Source organism: Zeugodacus cucurbitae, chromosome 5 (genome assembly GCF_028554725.1).
Source record: "Zeugodacus cucurbitae isolate PBARC_wt_2022May chromosome 5, idZeuCucr1.2, whole genome shotgun sequence".
NCBI lineage: Eukaryota > Metazoa > Arthropoda > Insecta > Diptera > Tephritidae > Zeugodacus > Zeugodacus cucurbitae.
In genome coordinates this window covers 52,775,445-52,799,137 of record NC_071670.1, presented here as the reverse complement: position 1 = coordinate 52,799,137, position 23,693 = coordinate 52,775,445, and the positions used below count along the sequence as shown (strand labels likewise).

The 23,693-nt window shown below is 35.1% G+C and overlaps 1 protein-coding gene across 2 annotated transcripts in view; it reads left to right on the top strand.

The window, feature by feature from the left end:
• The window catches only part of LOC105210656 (acetylcholine receptor subunit alpha-like), a 321,573-nt gene that overhangs the window by 33,768 nt on the left and 264,112 nt on the right, over positions 1 to 23,693 (top strand). The window contains exons 1-2 of one of the 2 annotated variants that reach the window (XM_054231050.1): positions 12,938 to 13,463; positions 19,248 to 21,256. The gene's annotated coding sequence lies outside the window, so the exon portion shown is untranslated. Of the gene's footprint in view, positions 1 to 12,937; positions 13,464 to 19,247; positions 21,257 to 23,693 lie in introns of those variants that run through there. The other variant, XM_054231051.1, reaches the window with a different exon arrangement.

Here is a 23,693-nt window from a genome sequence, read left to right as displayed (position 1 = left end):
TATCCTAGAGATATGTTTTAGTCAGTTCAAGTATAGCCTCTCATCTATACACTGTCTCGTGGTGGTTTTAGGGTTCCTCAATGTTAACTGAGATACTTCGTTGCCCATCTGTCAATCTGTCAGAATAAGCCCTGTATCTATACAGTCATGATTCTCATTAGGCCATACAATAAATGTTTACGTCTTTATTCGTTCTTCGGTTCTTCATAGCTAATATGAACCAATAAGAGATCAGTTAGTCGTCGTACTTTAAATACCGACCATTCATTCAAGGATGGGATATAATATAAAATACGTACTTTATAAGGGCTAAACACGAGACGTCTATCTGGGACGGAAACTGTTAAAATTATCGGAATATTATTTTATCTTTTCAATATTTTTCTTGTCACGAATGATTCACGTAAAACCAAGTACCAACTCCTCCTGTAACCAGACCGTCGGCTAAATGTCTTGAATGTATTACAGTCGAAAATTCAGTCGAGTAACTCTCTCACATTTTCTAAGTTGTCTTCATAAATCGCTCATATTTGCTACCTTTCCCTCAAATCATTTTTTATGTTGTGTGAACGCAAATTTAATATTTAAGCAATTTCAACTTCGCCAAAGTTGCTAAGCGGCATATTATTAAATTTCCTTAATTCAGAGGCCAAAAGTTAAAGTTCTTTGAGGTTTTGCCCTCTCAACACACCACCCATTCACTGCAGCAGGTTTATGAATTCCTTCCAAGTTGCCCCGTCTGGCTGGTCATTGCCACTTATAACAATGCAACTTATTTTAGACAGCTTGTTGAGAATTTTTGCTCCTTCCGTTGTAGAGGATCTCAATGCAACTGACATCAACAAGGAAAGCGTATTAAATGTAAACAGAGGGAGTCGGCCGAGGTGATAATGGAGTACAGCTGGCAGGACTGTTGAGACAAAGGAGTTATAATAATATTGTGATAGAAGTTATGCTTCGTAGGCATCAGAATATGACAGTAGTATTAAATAAAAATTTCTTCGCATTTCTTTAACGTTATTTAAATGTGTTATTGTTTTCTATAATTTTTAGGATTTCTTAACACATATTTGAGGTTATGTCGGTCAATGTTAGATTTAGAAGCGGGGTCGAAAGTTAGTTTGCGAATGGAAGATACTGGAAACTCTTTTTCTTCACTATCAGATCAAATTTCCTTTCCTTTTGATGTTTCCTGTTTCTTCTTTCAGGTGGAATGCATTTTCGGTGGAAAGAATTGAGGTTGCAAGTTAACCCAAAAGCTTTTCAGCAGACGTTTTCTCAACCAATTATAGCTTAAACAAATAGAAAATACACTCACCCAAGTTAAATATTAATGAAGTGTTTTTGAAACTTATTGAGTTGGAAATATTTTTGAATCCTCACTTAATACAAAAAGCAGACAATTTTAGTTCGGATTGAATTGAAAGTACTTTAAATAAACTTTCAGCACTTCTTAGCAAGTGGCAGGGGTCTGAATAGGCATTGCGGTAAAATGTAAAACTGTCTGAAATAATTAAATCCATTTTAAGATAAAAGATTTGAGGCGGAAATGAAAGTGGCCGAAAAGGAAAGCACCAAAAATAAAGGTTGATAATAATTTGTGACAGCCCTTAAGGAAAGTCATAGCTGCTGAAATAAAAGGTTTACAGCCGACGCAAAGTGTCAATCAAGTTGTTTGTCATTCAAGGAAAATCATAATAGAAGACAATGCGCTAGTCGAAACGACATTAAAACAATTAATAAATGTCAGCAATAGATGAAAATTGCTATAGGCAGCGATGCGAAGCGCTTGGTCGGAGGTTTAGTCTTTTTAGCCGAACATAGATAGAGTCTTCATTATTGTTATTGCTGCAATTTAAATTTTGTATTTGTTATTGCAAGCGTTGTGATTCAATTACACAAAATACTCATTTTACCGTTATTTGAACAGCTGTCAAGCAGTGGCAATCAGCTGACGTCTTTTATAGTAAGTTCGACTGCTTTATAGGGCTTGCTGCTGGCAAAACCTATTACCCCTTCTTCATTGATGGCGTCATATAACGAAGTATTTATTTGTTTTTGATTGAGCGCCATCATTCGGTTTGATATGAATTTCAATGTCGTTTGGTATTAAAGTTATTGCTTTCTCAGAGCGACAGAAGTCAGCAATAATGCAATGACTTTTACAGCAGTCAGTGAGTGGGAGTTTTTACTTTCACATACATATGTTTGTACCATATGGTTTTGTGGGAGCTTCATAGTTATATTGATGACATCTGCAGTGACTGTTTATGGCTTTTCAATTTCAATTGATTTTAATTAAGACATAAATACAGGGTGTACATATTTAGTATAAGAAAAGAGGTTTTCTTCGTAGGTGGCAGAAGCATAAAATTGGTTTTGGGAAGTGAAACTCAGAGAAATTGTGGCAGACTGACAATTTTCTCTCGAGGTCCTGATTAGGAAGTTAGTGTCAGGTCATCCTCACATAATCGTCTGTCGAGTCTGTTTTAACCTGAAAGAGATTTCAAAACTTTACATGTAGTACAATACCTTAATCTTAGTACCTTCTGATGGTTAACGTCTTCCAAAAAGATTATTCCTCCCATTCTAATGAGAGTGTACGTAGGTGGAATGGATCTAGACAAAAACAGTTACCTCAAGAGTATTCCTCGGTATATTATTTTCAGAGATTATTTGATCTTTACGGATTTAAAGTTTGGGACTTCGAGTCCTAATCCATTAACTTGAACCACAATACTATTAGCGTTGAAACAGCATGAAGATCTTGATGTTGTACAAAAGCATCGAGAACTCCGGAACTAGAAATGAAGAAACACTGGACAATCCTGGACGAAAGACCAGTAGTTATGACCTCTCTAACTTAGATGTTAACTGTTTCCCCAGAGGATTTGACATTTCCGCTCTGGTTTCCTAAGGTCCGTTAAGACTGTATTTTAAAGAGATGATTTCTTAGGGTTGACTGGAGCTAACAGAGTTCGACAGGGACAACTATATGGATCGCCTAAACAAAGTCGTGAACCGCTGTTAAGAAACTGCCATAATCACTGCTTTCTCAGAATTTCTTCCTCTTCGTCCGTCTACATTATATCGATCGGCTAAAACGAGCTGTAAAAAAACGTATGAAGATAAACGCGAAAATAAAAATGCTTCTCGGTCATCACCAGTTGAAATCACTCACTTTCTTTAATCACCTATCGAGCTTCTTTTTTCAACGTGCGAACAATGAACGTAGGCACTGACAGTGACACCAACAAACGCCGAGTGATGAATGGAAGACCGTAAGTGACGGAGCAGACTGTGATAAGAGGCACGCCTATTGACGGTGCTGTTGGCTGACCGTTGTACATACTCAAATGGGTCGCTGACCTTAAGCGCGATGTGTATGCTTAAGAATGTCTTCTTTTATATGAGTATATGTATGTTGTTGTGGGTGGAAATACCGTTACATAAACGGATGAGAAAGAGAATACTAAGTGTTTCGTAGCGAGCGCAATTAAATTAAAAAGTATCATGTGTATAATGTCAATTTGGTGGAAGAGATTTCCCAAGTTGATATTAAGAAGAAAACGTGGAAGAGATTGTGACGCAAGTAAATAATTGAATTGGAATTCTTTACTTGGTTTGTAATGCTGGTAAGCATATGAGTGTATAATAGTACATTGAGTGATGGACAAATACGTTGTAGTTTGAAGGTTCGAATTTAAGGCGAAGGTCTCTTTTTATGGGAAACAAAATCTCTGAGTTGATTAGTGGTGCAAAAGTGTCTCTATACTTTCGGTTAGAACCAGATTCATACGATCTTTTATTTGTCGGTTAATGTCAAGTTGGCTGAAGAAATTTACACCCAAAGACCACCCAAAGGAGTTTTAAGAAAAAATATCTGAGAATAGAGGCATATGACGCCGGTATATACTTTTGCAATTGCAATCAAGATATATTTTCTTGTTTGTAATAAATACCGTTATCCAATCAGAGTGGGCTAATTCGTAGCCCTCTTCTGTTATTAAAGCGTACAATTGGTAATCGAAGCTCGGCCGAAAATTTTTCATAAAGCCTTAAGCACCAATTATAACTGTCTAGAACCTCAGCTGCACATATCATCACACTACATATTTTTTTTGCTCTGATGCGTGAGTTGTTAATTTTTAATGCTGATATAAATTGAGAAACAAATAATGTGATACGTGTCTTCCAAGTGTATAACCATCCATATATACGTGAGTACCAATAAATACCCACACGATGCTTTGAAGACACTGTAGTAAAATAAATTTATATTTATGAGCTCACGCTTAAATTGAATATATGTATATAGGAGTAAGTCAATAATAATATAATATAATAATATTTCAAAGCACCTTAAGCGCATTTATATATACTTAACTTCCGCTGTAATTTTGATTACTATCTTATTAAAAATTAGCAATTTAAAATTGAAATAAATATGATTTTCAGTCGTAAGGTGTCTTAATTTTTTTATTTTTGATATTTTCATTGAAAATGTTTTTGCTGTTTTGACATTAGTAATGTTCGATTTATTGGGCTTTGGAGAGTTATAAATCTAACGAAAACTTGCTATAAAAGCAATACTCTGCCAATCTCAAATCTTCAACTTTGAAATTGTTTTCAACAAGAAAGCATATCTAAAACAAAAAAAGAAAAAAATGATGAATCTACGCCGATTATCTTCTTTTAAATTTTATAATTCGAAAAAATAACTTATTTATTTCGAAACTATCACTAATATTCACTATTTTCATTGTGGTATGTTCTGGGCTTGGTTTGACCTTAGGTAGATAAATTTTGAGTTGTAATTACTGAGAGAATAAATAAAAGATTTATACGAGTATATCATAATCCAATGCTCCGATTTGTGCTCGTTAAATTTATGCATATTTGATTTAGAGAGTGGCTAATCGAATACGGTATTGCTTATTAGTTGTATATTGGCATAGTTTTATCACGAGATAGAAGTTTAAAATATATTCAATTGGGAAATAATTTTGAAACCGTCTACATGTGACCTTAGTCATTAATGAATTTTATAGATATATTTATAGATATGGAATATAATAAATGTTTTATGTTCTTTCCGAACTACAGAGCCATTTAAGATTTAATGTACGGAAATTTCATTACCAGCACAATGTAACACCTACAGTGGCCAAAAACTATTATATGGTTCAAATTATTATAAGGCCTTACCTCTTAAGGCAGTATTCTGCCTTAGAAACCGAAAAAAGCGTTTTTTAGCAATTTTTTTTGAAAGGAAAGGAAATGATTGCGGTAAACGGAATTTTAAACAATTGTGTACTATATTTAAGGCTTAAAAAACAATATTTATTATTATAAAAAAATATTGAAATTTTTTCAAAGTTGAAAGTATTTTTCTGGAGCGCCTGGAGTCTGCACTTGTAAATCGGTGCCGGTGATGGAGGTCGTGCGATGCATCTGAAACAGTCGAACCAGTTATAAAATTCCAAACTTTAAATTCCAAAATTGACTTTCAAGTTGTAAAACAAGTAGTTTAAATAATACTTTTGTTTAACTTCAACTACTTTTGTCTAATTCAAATAGAAGATAATTTTATACTGATCACTTTGGTTTTTTTTCGATCGGACATCGATTTTTGCTATCACCGGCGCCGTATTCTAACACTTGTGAAAATGAAAACTCGAGAAAACGCGCTTTAAAGTTTTCAGTATCCATTCGCACCTGCTCGACTCTCGGCCACTAAAACTGCTCTGGCTTCGAAAATATGTCGAATTGGCCCCTGGCATTTTAAAGACATAGTCTTGGATATTTTTTCTGCTTGTAAAGCAGACTACTGCCTCAAAGCTTTTTATAAAGGGATCTTCAATAAGAGCGCTAAAAAGTTTATTTTTTAATAAAACAAAAACGGTTTGGGAATGGAATTGTTAATTCCTGTGAAAGTACATTCGAAGCCATTATGTATGGGACTCGATTTCTTTTGCATGGCCACCACGGGCACGATTGCGGAAGTCCAGACGCTGAACTCAATTTTCAATGGTTTTCAAGCATAAATCGGCCAACATTACTGCAATTTCACGTTCGATATACGTACGAAGTTCATCTATCCTCGCATAGACGATAGACTTGACGTAGCCCCACAGGAAAATCGCACGACCGAGGCGGCCATTTAACTGGGCCATTTCGTGAGATAACACGTTCACCAAAATTGGTTTTTAATAAATCGATTGTGTCTTGTGGCGCTTTCCTCTTGGAACCACATATTGTCCAAGTCCATATCATCCAATTCGGGTCAAAAATATTTGGTTATCATTGAGCGGTAGCGATTCCCATTCACAGTAATGTGCGGGTTTTGATCATCACGGAAGAAGTAGTGCCCAGTGACGCCGCCGGGCTATAAACCACACCAAACCGTATTTTTTTCGGATGCAATGATGGTTCATGGAGTACGTGTGGATTGCTGCCTGGTCAATAACGCATATTTTGCTTATTGACGAAGCCATTCAGTCAGAAATGAGCCTCATCGCTACGTAGGACGTAGCGCTCTTAAAGTTGAGACTGACCACTGACTCATTGTTGGATTGTATGTCTAAAATACAATAAATGGCTTCGTCTGCAGTCCTTATAAGTCTACTTTTGTAGTATCCCTTTTGAAAAGCCCTTTTTTCGATTAATTTTTAGTGCGTGTCTTGGGTTGATCGAAGGTTCAGAACTTTGCTAAAAAATATTGAAGGTCGTTCATTGACAATGATAAAAATTAGTGTTCACTCATGACTAGAAATTCGTCCTCACAATTAATAATGCGTCTTTGGAACAGACTATTTTTTTCAATTGATATTTTTCCAATATAATTGCCTATTTTATACCATGCTCCAGGAAGAATTTAGTAAAAGATGTTAGAATTATTCGATGGAAATAAGGATCTTTCTTCCTTCGATAAGGAAATTCGATGATTTTGTCGTAATTTTTCTTTGAGCATTCCCAGAATTCGACATTTACTGCAAATATTACAATTTCACTTTCAACAAACGCGTTTTCACACGCCCCACTGTTTATGCGCGCAAAACGTATAACGGCATTTATGAGCCCGCTTTAGTCGTAGATCATTCACAGTGTGACTGCAACAGATAATTATACTTCAACACTTTCACATAATTTTCCACTTCAGACTAACGCCCAACACACACAGAGAGGGGCACATACATGCATATGTATAATAAAAAGGTGTTTTCAATGCAAAGTCGGCGTGTGCGTGTGCGTGACGAGCGTGTATTGGTACTCAGGCGCACAACACTTTACCTTGGTTGACGGTTGGTATTACCAACAACATTATGACTAATTTCGAAAACTTATAAACCTAATGACATTCACTCAACCACACTCAAAACACATAAAAGCTAATATGACGCGACTTACATTCAAACATACAGCGTAAGTAGGAGGGTGTGAAAGAGTATTAAAATACATACATACAGTGATTCAGTGTATAAATAAAGGCGTAGAAGATGTGTGCACAGAAAATCAGCATCAAAAGCAACATGTACAAGCCACAACCACACCCACACACCCACACACCGACACCGCCAACGCCCACACGGAGGAAACACAACTCACTCGAGAGCCAATATATATGTTGTTCAACATATGTAGGAGTGTGTTTGTGTGTGTGTCTGTTGATAATCATGTAAGTGCGCTTTGCGAGTGGCAAAAGTGCGCAGAAATGCATACTCGTATATGTATGTATGTATGTGTGTGCTTTGGTATTAGTATGCGCTAAGCTAAAGCCATAATGCAACGCTGCTTGATGCGTTTCACCAACTAAATTGCCTTTAAAATGCAAATTGCAGTGAAAGTAGCACACAAAGAAGGTCGACGAAGGGTGGAAGGTGCAGGAGCAGGAGCGAGCGAGGGGGGGAAGCGGCTGGCACGCATGCACAAAAGTAAATACTTACAACTAGGATGCTGCTATGCTGCTACGCTTGCGCTTGTATTAGTGCGCATTTCGAATGTAATCAGTTGAACCCCCCTTGAGTGGTGTTAAGCGGCAGAGGGTGGGAGTGAGCGAGCTGCCGGTGGTTAAGCATTGCGGCTGCAGATATGTGGGACATTTGACTGTAGTAAATCGATAAAGTGCAGACAAAGTCACAGAAAGCCAAAGAAAAAAAGTACGAAAAATAACAACAACAACAACAACATGCAGTAAGTAGGCAAACTTGTAACTTGTCACAGGAGAGGCGCTGTGTGTGGCGGTATATCGAAAGGCAGACAGACAGCCAGTCAGCTAGCTAGCTAGCTTTTCATGCAATTAATTTGCGTTTTAAAGTGAAATTTACTGCAAACGTTAATTTAATGAAGCAAAAAGCACTTCGACAGCTGATGACTGAGGAAGGTGCAAGTAGAAGCGACTGAGTAGCAGGCGGCATTGCTGCAAGGTGGAATGTTTGCTGTAGGTTGGAGTGCCAGTGCTGCCGTGTTGGTGCGATGGCTTTGTGGTGGCGTTCAACGTTTAATTAGCAAAATTATGCCATTGCCAATAATTTGTTGGACGCAGGCATCATCGGCAGGCAACTCCTCGGTGTGTATAAGCTTTCATAAGTGTGTTTGTGTGTGCTGGGGCACGTGTTGCAGCACCTACGGCTCATTGCCACATTAGAGGCGCATCTACTTTCTAAGCACACTCATGTGTCTCTCTGTGTGTGTGTATGTGTGGGGTCAGCAGCAACAATTAAGTTCACTCATCATGTGCACTCACTTAGGCAAACAGACAAATACAAATGTGGCTTTTAGTGACACATGTCACTTGCCATTGCATTTGTTGCACGCGCATCATTTTGCTTGTATGTATATATTTCTGTGTGCGTTTATCGATATTTGTAGCCCATAAATAGCAGCTGTTTAATTTTGTGCCAATTTGCAATGCAATTGCTTTCAGCATTTCATTTTGCATCTGTGTTTGTTTGCATAATAATTAGTTCGTCTTCAGGCATTTCGCTTGATTTCGAGTAAATCACTTGGGAATTTTATACACCACTTTGTGTTAATGTCTACTTTTCGAGGATATTATCATTTAAATGAAGTTGTTTAATTTGAAGTTATTATTTTTTTCCGCTTAGAGACTTTACTAAGCGCATAATATCGGAATCTTGGAATTCAATATGTTCACTAAGCCCGTTTTTTAAACTCGGTAATATCTTCTCGATAAGACGAAGATTATTTTAGGTTATAAGTTATTGAAGTTTCTCAAAACTTTCTCATTCAATATTTTAATTGATAAATTAATTAGGCTGTGTGAAATAGCTATAATGTGGTATACAATTAGCACCGGAATGCTGCCTGGAAATTTTGCTTACAGAAAAAAATCTTTTATTTTCTTTTTACCCAAGCGAGTACAATGGGAGCGAATGGGTTAATAGCCTTATCACACAAAAACTGATTAAAAAAATAAAAGATTTATTTCTGTATCCAAGCGAGTACAATGGGTTCGAATGGGTTAAGGACCTAACCAAATTTACAATTTGAGAAAATGAAATGAAATGCAGTGAAAAAATCTCAAAATCTAACCTAAGGATGACATAAGGGAATATACAGCATATTAAGTTTCAAAGCTTATCTTTCGAATTAAGAGCAGTGATTCGTCTCTGTTAATGGTCATTCTATTCACATTGGGCTGTTGGTCTTAAAATCATCCGAACTAATTCATTTAAACTAACAGAAGGAATCAGAATAAAATTTCCCTCGAGTGACAGCACGATACGAAAGATACATATATATCAGGCAGGTTCTGTAATTGACTTCCGAGTGAAATTCAATTCACTTTCAATCCGATATTTATCATATTTGGTGTACTGAATTTCGATTTTACTTTTCAAATTTCACATTACAAATTACAGTCAGAACCTGTCTGTATATTCATTGCGAATATTGTATCAGCTTCAGTCTCCATTATCACTGAAAAAGATCTCAAGCGTCTTCTTTTCTATAATGATTAGCATTGGTTAACCCAAAATTTCAAAGGCCGGCCGTTCAGAATGCAGACCTCCAAAAATTTCTTACTTCTTTTATGCTATTGAATAAGAGCTTATCAATCATTTTGTAGATTTGGTACGAGTCTAGGATTGACCGAAGCTCTCTTCTGAAAGTCTTTAATAAATATATAGTATTAATTATGACATCTTTTCGTGACTTTGGAGAAAAGTATTCTTATTATTTATTTAATTGTCATTATGTATAAGTAAGTAAGTCTGCACATTTTTTTAAGGAGCTTTCTAGTTACTTCACATCTCAAATGGAGCTTCAGTGAGTAGTAGAATTCAAAAGCAATTCGTATAGTTAATGAATAAATTTGATACTCATGAACATTAAAAAAGACCCTTCGGGCTATTTTATAATCTTTTAATACTGAGATTAAGCTTTGTTAGAGTTTAAAAGAAGTCTGTCCCAAACAAATAAATAGTAAATATATTTTCCATAGTTTAATTCCAATAATTAGTCTCCTATTGTATCATAAGTCCACACATATATATGCGATTTCAGCTGGGAATTTGGATTTAAATTTGCCAGTATTTACCAAGTAAATGTTTTTAAGTTTGCATATTTTCCCCAATAAAAAACAATCGTATATCATCAACGAATATTAAAATTCGACTGCAACGTAGCACGTGGTTGTTCCGATGCACGATAACCTATTAACAGAACTGTTAACAGTTACATATAGTACTGAAGCTTTCAGAGAGCTTGAAATAATGTACGCAAACTCTCTATTTGCTGCTCTCTCAATAACTCTGCATTAATGCAAGAGAGTAATGCAGAGCGTAGGTCATATTGTTGTCAACGCTGTTTGTTAGTGTGTCATTGGGACAAATAACTGCAAAAAATGTGACAAACGAAAATATTTGAGGGGGAATGGAATGTTTATGGTATGACTTCTGACTTCATTGGTATGGGTTACTCAAGGTAATTGTTATTGAGAAAGTTTTAAATTTCGTTCATCTCCGAAATATATCTAGTTTATGAAGAACTACCGACGTTATTATATTAAAAAGTCATTGATGTGAATGTAACATATTCTTTACGGGTTGGAACAGTCTAGCAGCCACTAAAAAAATACATATTGTTCTTCGAACAAGGAAAAAGGAAGCGAGTTTCTGTCGTTGTTATAAACTTCAGATTTTATATACAAAATATTTCTATTGGAAATCTACGGATTCTCTTTATTAAACCTGGCTACGGTGGTTCTAAGGTGTATATATATAGATTATAGATAGATTATAGATGTTCCTGAAACCTGGTATTAGACACTCTTATATTTCATTATGAGTAGCGTCCCACACTATATGAATAAGTCTCCGTTGAATATAGTTTTAGAGCTAGAAATGAGAGATGCTGATCCAAAACGAGATATTTAGGTCTTCTAAAGCTTTTTTTTGTTCCTGAATTGGGAAAATTGCTAAACAAGGATCAAAATTCGATATTCAAGATAATCAGGTAGCATTAAATGAAGAATTTAAAAGAAACTGGCCGAAACTAGGTTTGATTTCTCATCAAGTAAGAACATTATTCAAGAGTATCTTTTATTTTTTAACATAAGTTTGTTTATAAGTAGAATAATTATGAGTATAACGTTGCAGAATTTTATCCGAAAAGCTTTGTGATTTCACTCATATGACCCCCCAGCTTATTGTTGTCATTTCAACTTCCTAGCTGAAGTTACAACAACTAAAATGTAAACAAAACACATATGTATTACTCCCAAATTACCAACAAATTTCTAGATGAATGCCTCGCGGCGAGTACTTAAATTACAAAACAAAATAAAATCCGCTGAACAACAACAACAATAACAATGAAGTATATGTAATTTCTAACTCCAAAGTAAACAAATCATGAATGAGTAGAGCTTTGATTGCCTGCAGTGTTATGAACACGTGGTCGCCGGAGTTGCGCTCTCGCACAGTCTGCGCGCTCTTGACGAGAACGCCTGCGCTCATAAAGCTACTGTTAACGCACTGTTAAAATATCCTTCAAACACTGCAGCAACACACGTCGCGGCACACCTTGCTGCCGACGACGGCAGCGCGAAGCACACCGCTAGCCATTTTTGATGGCGGTGACTTCGTCCTGCAGCTGCACTGCTGCGACTGAAGTTATCCTTGAAAAAATTGTACGGATGCTGCGTGGACGACGACAGCGACAGCAACGACTGGCACACGAGCGTTGTTTGCTGTTGTTGTGTTTGTTGTAGGGATATTTTCTGTTTCGCATTGCTTTGGCGTTATGCGCTTTTTCTGCTTGGCTTTTGGAGGAAATTTCCCTTTGGCTTTGGCTTTGACTTGGCTTGCTTGTCGCATAGGCTGCGATGCTGGCGATTGCTGATGCTGCATGTCAGTATGAATCGGGACACACGCTAAGACGGTAACGCCAGCCAAGCGTATTCTACAAGAATTCAGTGTGTGCGTGTGTGTATGTGCTCTCTACACAGAGTTGTTGTGGCAAATGCGCGTCGCGTTCGTTGTTCGTTCGATTCGTCCAAATCCGCTAGTCACACGTCGCGCGCTCGCTCGCTCGCTCGTTAGCTTGTTGTTCGTTTGACCGCTCGCTGGACCAACGACCAACCGATTGACGGCACGGACCGCATGTGCGTATAAACAAAAATAACGGTAGTTTGTTTTTTGAGGTGGTTTTTCGCATTTGTTTTTGTTTTTTTGTTTTTTGCGGAGGCCGCACGCACTCAAAGCATTGAATTTTGTAGGCGTCTGTGGTAAGTGTGTTTGGTCGGCGTGTGTGTGTTAGTGAGTGAGTTTGTAAAATGAACACTCTCATGTGTTCAGTTGCAGTGTAGCAAGGCGTTGCAAGCGACGCACTCTTGTTGTTGCAAGTAAACAAAATTTCCGAAAGTGACAATATACAAAAAAAGTGAAAAAATTCAAACGCTGCAAAACTAGTCAGAAATTACAACAAAAACAAGAATATTTTTCATTTTTCCGAATTTCGGTATTTCCAACAAAAATACAAAAATCAAATCGCGCAAAAAAGTTTAGCAACTTGACTGACTTCCTTGCTGCAGCAGCTGTGGCACAAACAAACTGCAAGAACAACAACAACAATATAACATCCGCCATGCAACGCACAATTTGTGTTCACTGAAACGCGTTTTCAACATTTTTGACATTCACACTTTGTACGCCATCCACTGTCGGTGCAGCGCTGCAGTGTGTGTGTGTGTGTTTCGCACCAAAAATATAAATTCACGGATGTTACGTATACGCCATGGCCGCTCGCTCGCCTTCGCAGTGCAATAATAGCGTTTGGCTGCAGCCAGCAAGTCTGTGCGAATCTTTGAAATGTTTGTGCTTTACATAGTGTGGCAATCGAAGTTGAATGCAGCAGCTGCAACAAAAATAACAATAACAACAAAAAGTGAAGTTGTTTGTGTGCGAAAAATAGTAGAAAATAACGCATAATTTGCTGAGGTAATCTGCTGTGAAATATTCTCAAGTTGAAATAAAATAAAAAATAGCAAAAAAATGTGTACAATATGCAACAACAATAATAACAAAAAGAGAATGTAACAACAATTCACACACATGCAAACACTAAGACTGCAAATAACAAATACGCCACGCAGCGTCTGATCTTATGTAAGAACTGCAGTAAAGGCAGCTGTCAACGCCATTCGCCGTAGCAGCAGCGGCGCTGTTGGCAGCATTAATGACAGCACACATTTACTATTTTCTGCAACGCCTTTTGTGTTTGTTTGTTTGTGTTTACAAGCTACTGATGGCTGCTTTGACTGCTGACTAGCGACTGTTCGCTGTCTGCTGGGATATCTACTAAGCTATGAGTGTGTGTGTTTACTTGTGCTTGCGGATGCTGCAACGTGTGGAAAATACCAAAAAAAAAAATTTATAATAATAACAAAAACAAGCGTTGACAGCGTTGCATTACGAAATCATGTCAAGAAAAATATGTTCTAAGTGAAATTTCGGCTGAGTTGCTCTAAGTTACTGTTTTGTGATTTGATTATTTTTGAACAAATAATTTTTTCACTGCAAGAATTAAGTTCAAATAAGAAAACTAATCGTGAAAATATACACAAAATGAAGATAATGAAAGTGAAAGAGAACGAATTTTTAAAAAGAGAAAGTGAAATATTACAAATAGCATTGAGAAATGGAAGGCACAATAATGAATGAAATAACGCTTGGGTGACTATGAGTAACCAATACAAACAGTGACTGTGCAACTATGTGTGTCCCACAGTAAATTGAAACTAAGAAATAGTTCCTTGGTTGTAATTGAAATTTGTAAACTTGGCTTGATGTTTTTGAAAAGGACTAAAAGAAAAACTATATCAATTATTTTAAATTCAACATTCTGAAATAGGGTAGATAATATCTCATAATATTTTAGTTTTTGTGATATGGAATAGAGTGAAAGGATTTGCGAAAGACCTATATTTATGTTTTTTTGCTAATAAAAATAGGAGAATGAATTAATGAATAGGTCAGGATATTAACTAAGTTTTTAACTTTAGTTCTACAGCAAACACTCTTAAAATGCTCCATTATTTCGCTGAAATTTTATCAAATTCGGTCCAGGAATTTTTAAAAACCTCTTCCAGACAACTTCGGTACGAAACATAGATTTCATCGCATATAAATAAAATAAAAAATTAATTGACTTATAAAAAACTACTTAATGGCATCCAAAAAACATTTTTTATTTTTTTATTTTACTAGGCTAATATCTTCATTGCGTATATATAATATTTTGAAAACATTTATAAAACATATTTTATACTTTAGATCTATGATTATTCAAGCCGAAGGCCCTGGCAGCCAGTGCTTGGTATATATAAGTGGAGTAATTATTTATAATTATTTCTCTTCTAAATAAATAATAAAAAATATGGATATTTATTCGAATTCTATGTAGAACCTGAATTTGCCTGTCAAAATGAATGGACTGACTCTTTAGGGTAACAGAAACAATACCTAATTGATAGAATAGGGTATAAAAGTTCCCCAAGTAGTATCCAAGGGTTCGGATATGTTAGCTTTATCTACTAAAATGTTAAAAGGTGGTTTTCGGGCGACAATGGACCTTGCAGATCATCGCACGTAACCACTAGAACTTATATCTACACAGTATAATTATCTAGTAAACTTTTCTATAAACAAGCTGCTGATAGTTTTTCGAACTATTATACAAGTCCGAGATGTTACTAGTTTTATTTAGATTAAGATCTTCCTTTTCATTATGTTATAGCTCTCTTAGAAATGATCTTCCTTAGCTTGTTACATTGACCGCAATTTGGTTTCCAAATATCAACACTCAAATGTATGTTTAATAAAGCCGGGAAACGGAAACCCTATACCAGAACCTAGAACACCCAGAATGAATTGTGAAGGTTAATGTCTTAGACTGACGCCTTAAAAGTTTTCTAATAGATTCGAGAAGAACAACTGTTGGCTGCTGACAATACCTTCTCCTAAAATTCTCTTGAGAGCTCTATGTCTTATAGATTCTAGATCTAGAATGATCAAGGTTCAATATCTTTCACAGTCAAACTCTTAGACTCTTAGAAAATCTCTCGTTCCTTGCAGTATAAGAGAACAATATAATGAAGTATGGATAATAGATAAATTAACAAGTAAGGAAAGGCTAAGTTCGGGTCGAATCGAACGTTTTATACTCTCGCAATTTATTGTTGTAATTTTATTAGGAAAACACATAATTTCACCCATATATTCGGCAGTCCAAGAGAATAACAAAAATCATCATATACAGTTTAAGAGGGTTGAGATAAAGTCTGAACAGATTTCAATTATTTTTGCCACCAAGCAACATAATATCCAATTTTACGTTCACTTAATTTTGTAAGATATCTCACATATTAACCGATATATGCGGAATAAAGCGCACCGTATTTTTGAAAAGCTTATAATTAGGTATATGGGAGCTAAGGGAAGATATAACTCGTTTGTAATAATGTTTTATACAGAGACACACTATTAAAAATCCGTTGAATTACATTAAAATATCTGAGAGATTTAACCATATTTTCGGTAAAAAAAAATCCTTAGGCACTGAGCTTTTCATGTTCGATATGTGGGGCCTTGCAAAGTTATAGTCCGATTTCGAGAATTTTCCAACATATGAAGCCACAGATTTGTGTAAAGTTTTATTCCGCTATTTTTTATCGGTTCCTTATGTATACATTATAAAGTGAGGGAATCAGATGAAATTCAAAATTTAGTTATATGGAAAGTAGTCGTGGTTGTCAACCGATTTCGCTTATAGAAAGTATTATGTACCGAATTTCATTGAAATCGGTTGAGTAATTCCTGAGATATCGATTTTGACCAATAAGTTTGTGACGCCCCGCACATTTTCCTTTTTTTTTTGATCTGAATGCAGCTCTTCTCTGCCATTTGTTCTGTAAAATTTAGTGTTTCTGATATTTTTCATTAGTGGGTTAACTTTTTGTAGTTTTCAACCTAACCTTTGTATGGAAGGTGGGCGTGGTTATTATCCGATTTCAACCATTTTCAAGGTGGGTAATGGGGTACGTAAGGAAAACGACTGCAGAAAGTTTGGTTTATATAGCTTTATTGGTTTGCGAGATATTCACAAAAAACTCCTTTATTCCAAATTTTACTTTTATATCTTCATTTATGGCTTAGTTATGACACTTTATGTGTTTTTGGTTTTCGCCATTTTGTGGTACACAAAACAAAACTATAATACTCTCTTGGCAACTTTATTACGAGTGTATAAAAATAAGCAGAGATCGCCCACCAGGGTTTGCATAGAAAATTATAAGAATTTAATCATTTAGTAACATAATTTATATTCTTAATGCCAAATCCTTCAATGAACCACAAAATTCATTACAAATTAGTTCATTGAAAATTGAAGTGGTTTTTGGTAACAATTAATGATATTTATTATAAAACACGTCCCATTAGAATAGCGTAACAAAATACATCCCATATACATATTCTCGTCTTTTGTCTTTCACCATTACACAGCTTACAATAGATTCAGCCAACCAAGAATATATTCTACATTAGCATGCCATGCCCATGAAATGTCCGTAATAAGTTTATTTGCTTATGTATTTGTTTTGTTGTTGTTTTATCAAGAGTGATGTACTTACTGTCGGCTGTCAGTTAAAAATTGCCACATGACAATGCGACACGGTTGTCGGCAATCATGTTAAACAAGCAGCGTGTACAAACTTTGTTGGAAAATAAGATGAAATACAAAATAACAACAAAAACACAGAAACACACAGTAAAAAAACATGAAAATGAATCACGGACTTTGTGTAGATGGGCAATAAAGTGGGTGATTTCATTAATGAGGATTACAGTGAGGAGTTTATGTACAAAATGTAAATTGCTGTCTACTTTTCGTGTGATAATTAGAAATTAGAAAAAAATAGCAGAAAAATGATGTTGAAAATGCTAGAAAATCGTCTTGATGGACTATACATAATAAGAGAAGAAATTTAAGAGACTGCTGCGACGTACTCTGAAATTAAATATAAACACTTCAATGAAGTTGTAAATTTTTCTCTCAAAGTTGTATAGAAACTTAAATATTAACGTCTATATTAAGAGTTAGGTCTGAAAGAAATGTCAGTAATCAAGATCAGTTAAACGTAGCTAAAAGACGTGCCTTACTAATCTATTCGGAAAAGCAAAATATTGAATAGTGGAAAACACATTTAAGAACCTGCTACAGCTTTTTTAGTTCAGAGGCCTTCTAGAGTTTAGTACACATTTAATTTTGCCGAAGTTAGTGTTAATTCTATCTTTAAATATATGCTATAGGCAATTTTCCTCTTCAGCAAATTATTGTGAACTCTCTTAAAGAGACTTTGCAGGCCCATCTGATTGGGGAAAACTGTCTGCTAGTTTATATATTTGCCTTTGCTATTAGTCCGTTTGATGCTCAATAGAACTTTCATGATGGACTGTTTTAGTATTTAGATCTCCTTGGGTTGAGAATTGATGCCTACATTTAGGTTGAAAGTAAAATAGAAGACAAATTTGCCTACATTTAGGCTGAATATGAAATATCTGGAACTTAGGCTAAAATTATCAAACGCTCGGATTTGTGATTTGCATAAATAAGCATCAGAAGGGTGGTGAAGAGAGATTATTAAATGGTTCGGCATATCAACTTGTTCACCACTACTTTCTACCTCAGTACATATTCAACTTCATAGTGGATGGCATTAGGTATACTCTTGAAATATATCATACGTGTCGCACGTCACTCATAAAGTCATTGATTACAGTCATTATAGTAGTACAAGTGCTTTTCATTTGCCTACTTACTTTTCTAATTAAACCTTGAAGCTACTGGTTAGGGTTAGCTTGCGCCGTGAATATTTTCAAGATGAAACAAGAACAAACGTTAACTTCGGCTGTACCGAAGCTAATATACCCTTCACAGGTACATTTCTTTTAGTAACTATGTGTTTAAGCAAATCTAAAGACGTAAGAAAAAGTAAGTAAAAAAAAAGAAAACATTTTACTAATACTTTTTAGCCGGGTTGTTTGCTAGAAACATTAAGGTTATATAGTTAACCGATCTGAACAATTTCTTCGGAGATTATATTATTACCTTAAGCAGCAATCCATGTCAAATTTCGTGAAGATACCACGTCAAATGCGAAAATTTTCCATACAAGCCCTTGATTCCGATCGTTCAGTTTGTATGGCAGCTATATCATATAGGGTCCGATATCGGCAGTTCCGACAAATAAGCAGCTTCTTGAAGAGAAAATAACATCTGCAAAATTTCATATCTTAAAAACTGGACTAGGACTAGTTCGTATATATACAGACAGACGGATAGACAGACATGGCTCAGTTCAACATATATATATACTTTATAGGGTCTCCGACGCTTCCTTCTGGGTGTTACAAACATCGTGACAAACTTAATATACACTGTCTGTTCAGGGTATAAATATTTATGAGAGAACTACTTCAGTAGTCAGGCGACTAGAAATGTATAAGACTTTTTATTCAACAATCCCTAAGATAAAACCTTAAGTAACTATATTTGAAGAACTTGTGTCAATGGTTCCAGGAGACTTCCGAGAAAGTCTCTTATGGCAATTACTATCATAAGTTAACTTTCAAACTTAATAAGAAGCTTTCTTATATACAAATTAATTATAATTAAAAATTAAAATTTCTTCCATTGACATTTTACATTTTTTTTCTTTCCAGAGTTGCCAACCATTGTTACAAGAAAACGATTACAGAACAATGTGTGCAAATTTAAAGACAAAACAATGAAAAACAATTCTATTAGAAACCCACTTGAGGGCCTTGAATGCTGCGCTATTCAACGACAATTGCAAATGCAAATCCACGCATACTCACATACACACATATTTACCTTGCCGCCGCTGAGATGGTAAATTAAAAGCGAAGCACGCAGCTCACACTGTCAAGGCGACAACGAACGAAATCACACGCATATTTGGCGAAAAACAAAAGAAGAAATTTGCAAAAACACCAAAAATAGAAATAGAAAAATCTTGAGAAGCATACGCGAGACGCAGACGCGCGTATTAAAAAGCAAACAAAAAAATTATTAAAGACCCCTTAGAAGTGCACACATGTCTGCGTATGCATAAAGGGTATGTCGTTAAATGAGGCGCGCGCGTTGGTCGAGCCATTGTAATCGTGCGCTGATGAATGACATGAATGTGATGGAGGCGTAAGAAAATAGCGAAGAAAGAAAAAAATTGCAAAAAAAATTGCGAAAAAAATTCTGCGAGAAAACTTGGTAGCAGCAACAAACTTTGGGCCTTCTTCATTAACAATTTCTACTACTTCTACGTTTTCGTCTTCTTCTTCGCCGCCTTCTTTAATAACGCTGCTTCGACATTTGTGATGCGCTTATGCAAATGACAGTGTGACTGTTGTTGTTGTTGTTATTATTGTTAATATTACTGTTACTGGAGGTGTCATCGTCATCAACAGCAGCAGCCAAACAGCTACAAAAACAACAATGCAACACTATTAAATGCTTGTCCTTGCGCATATTTTCCCTTCACAGCCCGTCCGAGGAGCAGTGGCAAGACAAGGCAAGACGACTGTGGCAAATTTAAGACGCGCAATTTAAGCGCACACTAGTTTTGTTGTTGTTAGCGCTCGCATGAATGGCGTGGTCGCATAACAATAAGCAGCTGTTGTGCTGCTGGTACAACAACGTCGAGAAAGTGAAGAAAAATTAACTCGTAGGAATATTCATGCATGTGCGCCGGTCTATCGTTGTTGTTGTGCGAGTGCGAAAGTTAAATTTTAAAGCGAAATTTTGTGCATAAATAAGAGTAATACGAAACTAATGTAGTGAATAATTGAAAAATTTTGTGGTGTTTGTGTTTGTAGGGAAATTGATAGAAAAATTTAAAAGCTAAAATTAATTACTTGTTTGTTAAAATGTGTACGAAATAGAAGGGGAAAACGAAAAAAATTATTAAAAATAAATTTAATGAAAATTATAAAAAATTATAAAAAAAAAAATTATAAACTAAAATTAAAAATAATAAAATATTAATAAATTTATTAATAAACATAAATAATTTTTAATAAACAATTCAAAATTTATTATAAAAAAAAATATTAAATTTTGTAAAAATTGTGTAACTACTAATTATGACAAAATAGACGATAACACCATGAGAAATAAAGATTAAATACTTAAAGATTTCAAATAAAAATTAAAATAATTAATATTAATAAATTAAATAAATAAATAAATCTACAAGTTTCAAAGTTAACTTTAACACGCACAAATAAATTCGCCGTTTCTCAACACACGTCGCGAAATTGTAACCTTTACAGCTAAGTATGGCGCCAAAAATATTAAAAATTGCAAATAAATATTTTACTTGTAATAATTGACACAATAAAGATATTAACAATAAAATAAAGATTAAAAGCAAATTACTACAATAAAAAATTTAATTAGCACGAAATTCCAAAAAAATTAAAATAAAATAAAAATTAATTCAAGCTAATTTACTAATTAATAATTAAACCGAAATATTTACTAATAAGCAATTAAGTGCGCAAAGTGTTCGTAAATTGAATGACAAAACTTTGTTTCAAGTGAAAAATTCAGCAATAAATTTCAACCAAAATGTGTGTATAAATAAACGCAATGCAGCTCTGTTATGAATGCAGCAGCAACATTTACGCCGCGGAAGTTTGGCAGCTTTTTTATAGTAAGGTAAGCGATTTAATTATATTTTTCGATGATTATCTGGAAATTTAATATTTAAATATATTTTTTATTACATTATCAAAACACTTCTTAATATTTGTAAATAATTTTGATATTAATATTCGGAATAAGTGACTGGAAATGGACTTCTGGTTGTACACGGCCATCCTCAAGTTCAAATATCATATATTACCAATTATTTGACCTAGTCTATATACACTAGTTTGGTACACTAATTTCCATAACATTTTCTTAGTACAGCTCCAAATTGTTTAAAACCATGCCTATTTTCCATATAATTCTACTTTGGTTCATCATTTTATAGTTGACAATTTCATCGACCAATATAAAAGACTTTATATGGAATAAAAATGTATTCAAAATTTAAAATATAACCAACATTTGACATCTTTCTCTAGCTCTACTAAATATGGGAATCTCTTCCTCTTCTTGATTTTATGTCGGCAAATACTAAGACACCTCATCTTAATCAAATTAGCTTATAACATTGCTACTAACATTGTGAGATGTGAAACAAATATGATTAATTATCTTCCATTAGTCCCTACATACCTATATATGACTTACTTCTCCCCGATTGACTGATGATATATCAACATGTAGGATATCTTCAATAGGCCAATAGGCTTCACATGGACCAGTTATGGTTTTTAGCGATACCAGATGGAGCGCCGTCACCTATTACCTGAGTTGTAGTCATCGTTTAGGATGACAGCGCTTGACGCGAATTTTAAGATGACGCCTCACTGACGATAACTACTCCAACCTATCGTACTGTGGGGCCCTTAGATATCGGAACGTTGTCTTGCTAGCGGAGGACAAACGCACAACTCTTAACTCTTTCTGTATTCCTCCCGATCTGACAGTCCCATCTTGTAGGCATGAGCTGCTACTAGGTTGTGACCAGTGAGCATGCCAACCAGTGTCCTACAGCCTTTTCTATCGTACCTCTTTGCACATGACCTTTGCGGTTTTGCAATCCGGTAGATTCTTCCAACGCGTTTTGATTCTCCTTACCATGCAGCTGTTTATATCGTCGTACAGACAATACATGGGTTTGCCCATGTCGATCACGTTTTCGAGTGACAGCTGAACACAAATGTTGGCAATCCCGTCTACGATTTTGTTGCCCTCGATGCCCTTATGGCCTGGAACCCAGTAGCTTCCCAGTTTCTCAAAACACTTTTGGCCGCTATTCGAAACGAGGTTATTGCCTTGATTGCTGCTTGGCTGACTACGTAGACGTTAACTTTAGAGTATCGAGTTGGAGCGTTGGAGGCTAGCTCCGTGGCTTTCACAATAGCAAACATTGAGATGTGAGATAAAATAAGAAAAAATCAAACTAAAAGTCTAAAATGTATTTTCGAATCAATATATATTCTATTGAAAAAGAAGAAAAAATATCCTTGACACCTTTATAGTCTGTTTAATACTCAGTATAATTTGTTATCATCGGTCTATATGTTCTGCGTCTATACATTTTTTTGGCGTTATTAATATTAAAATAATATAAAAGCTGTATTGATTGGTCTTTTTAAGAAGACCTTAGCGGAAAAGAATATAATAAGTGAAAATTATTTATTTAAATTATAACTTTTTTTATATTATAAATAATTCCAAATTTACTATATTCATTTCCATACAACTCACCTTTCTCAACTTGCTTATAAATACCTGATTTTCTCTCGGGTAAAACTACATATAAATACAGTTTCTGAGCTTTGAAGCTTGTCGGAAATGCATTGAGCATCTAACAGTTACTTTAGATTTTATATGTAGTTCAGGGGTTTCTGCCATTTGCTAGTCAATACTTGAAATAATATGAATTAACGTACACATTTTTATGGAATATTTCTTAAATTTTAAAGCATAAAAATCGAAAAACGCAGTATTTATTTACTGTATAAATATGAGAAGAAAAACAAGAAAAAACGTTAACTTCGGCTGTACCGAAGCTAATATACCCTTCACAGGTACATTTCTTTTAGTAACTATGTGTTTAAGCAAATCTAAAGACATAAGAAAGAGTAAGTAAAAAAAGAAAACATTTTACTAATTCTTTTTTGCCGGGTTGTTTGCTAGAAACATTAAGGTTATATAGTTAACCGATCTGAACAATTTCTTCGGAGATTATATTATTACCTTAAGCAGTAATCCATGTCAAATTTAGTGAAGATACCACGTCAAATGCGAAAATTTTCCATACAAGCCATTGATTCCGATCGTTCGGTTTGTATGGCAGCTATATGCTATAATGAACCGATCTGAACAATTTTTTCGTAGATTAAATTATTTCTACGAACAATAACTCACACCAAAATTCCGTGAAGATATGTAGTAAAATGCGGAAGTTATCCATACAAGCCCTTGATACCGTTCGTTCAGTTTGTATGGCAGCAATATGATATAGTGGTCCT